The 2,022-nt window shown below is 61.4% G+C and overlaps 1 protein-coding gene across 1 annotated transcript in view; it reads right to left on the reverse strand.

The window, feature by feature from the left end:
* KCNQ4 (potassium voltage-gated channel, KQT-like subfamily, member 4) overlaps window positions 1-2,022 on the reverse strand; it is a gene marked incomplete at its 5' end in the record, with an annotated part of 7,235 nt that overhangs the window by 3,839 nt on the left and 1,374 nt on the right. The window lies entirely within an intron of this gene.

Raw genomic sequence — 2,022 nt, forward strand, 5'->3', positions numbered from 1 at the left:
GCCAGCCACAGCCCCATGGCTCAGCACATCCCCACGCTGCACCAAACTCCCCATAGCCCTGTCTCCAGCATCACAGGGGAAACTGAGGCATGATGGCATGGAGGAGCAGCGCTGCCTCCCCCCATCTAACCCTACCGCTGGCCCAGGGCCCCGTGCCGTGCCCATATCTCAGTGACAGCCATGGTGGCACACTGGGGTCTCCGGGCTGCTCTTTGGCCAGAGGGGATCAGGGACACAGAGTAGAGCAGCCGCTGTCAGCAGCATGGCAGACCCGAGCCCTCTCGCCTCTTCTCGTCGGCACCGGAGCAGCTTGGCACTGCCGCTCCCCACTGCGGGGGGCATGGGACGCCCATCTCACGCTGCGGCAACTGGGTTTTGCTCCTTTGTGGCTCTGCAGTGGGGCCACCCACCGGGCTTGCAGTGCTGTCTCTGCAGGGCCACTTCCAGCCACACTTGGCTGCCCAGTGCAAGGTGCCCTGGCCACATCAACAAGAGCAGTGAGCTGGAGCCAAAGGTTGCAAGAGGCTTCATGATGGTACAACAGCCCAGAGTCCATCGGTGGGGACCAAACCTGACCCCTCCAGCACCAGGAGCGGTGCCACAGCAGGGTGGGTGCCCCCGCATGGTGCTGAGTGGGGAGCGGGACCGTGGGCTGCTCCTCTGGGGTCCGGTTTGGTGGTGACGGGCACCGTGGTGGCATCGCAGACAGACACAGATGAGCAGAGGAGAGAGCAGAGAGGAGGGAGAACGCCAGGCCGTGGGGCTGCACCCTCCTACCTGTCCCCTGACCAAGCAGCAGGGCCGATGCTTTTCTGGCCAGGGGTGAAGGGGTGATAAGGTGGTGGGGCTCCGTCAGGCAATTTTTTCACCTCTGAATTCCTAAATCCTCCGTTGCGGACTCGATGCAAATGCTCAAACATTAGGACCAGCTCTCTGAGGTTGGGGTTAAATAAAAACATGGAGAAATTAAATTTTCCAAAGCAAATGAGATGAGCAAACCAAGGCTGAGCAGAGCCAGGTCCTCATCTGTGCAAGCCAAAGCAAAACCAGAGCAAAACAAGAAGCAAAAACCAGTATTTTCTTTCAAAAGACAGTCTCTTAACAGTTCCAGCTGGTGGGTTGAGGCAGCAGTAGGTGCTACTGGCAGCTGGGGGTGATGGGGATGAGGAGATGGGTGCTGAGAAAGGGTCCCCCAGAGGCTGGCTACTGCCTGAGGGGTTGGACCCGTGCTGAGAGGGCTGGATGAGGCAGGGGACAGGCGGGACAACCACCCTTGCCATGGGGGTGGGACAGGAAGACCCGCCACCATCTGATCTGGGGGTCTGGCACTGCCAGAGCAGCCAGAAGCAGGAAGGTCAGAGTGGCATGGATTGCGCCGGCCCTTGTGATGCCTGTGCCGGGAAAGCCTGGCACCCCGCTCGGCGGTGATGGATGGGGCCAGGGACCAGAGGGACTCGCTGCCGTGGCTGTTAAGAGCCCTGTCTTTGGAAAAATAAAGAGTGAAACAGAACCACAGATTTGTCACTGCAAAGGAACACATGGCTGGAGCGAGGGCAGGACACGGAGACAGGAGGGCAGGGCTCGGGCATGGGGACCGCGGGGCAAACCCTGGTGTGTGGCATGAACGGAACACACAGGGCATCTGGAGAAGCTTCGCAGAGTCTTTGATCCACCCGTGGTGGAAAGTCCCAGGGGCTGCGGGAAGGGAGAGCGCTGGAGGGATGGGGCATGGGGCTCCCCACTGAAACCCCCAGGTCCATCTGCTCTGCCACCATGATCGGAGCCAGCTCCTGGGCAGCTGCAGCTCCACCAGCCCAGCCATGAGGGCCCCGAGGCTGGTGGCATCAACCTCTCCCCCGCAGCGGTGCTGGAGGATGGGGCGAGAGGGGACAGGGTGGGATGTCAGGTGCTGGGTGCTGTGGGGATGGGGAGGATGGAGGAGGGCGTTGGGCATTTCAGCAGATGCTGTGCTGGGGCTCTGCCGTCCTGGGGCTGAGCAAGGCATCCGTGCTGCTTGGCGCC

The sequence above is a fragment of the Buceros rhinoceros genome, unplaced genomic scaffold, assembly GCF_000710305.1.
Source record: "Buceros rhinoceros silvestris isolate BGI_N320 unplaced genomic scaffold, ASM71030v1 scaffold37210, whole genome shotgun sequence".
NCBI classification, from domain to species: Eukaryota; Metazoa; Chordata; class Aves; order Bucerotiformes; family Bucerotidae; genus Buceros; species Buceros rhinoceros.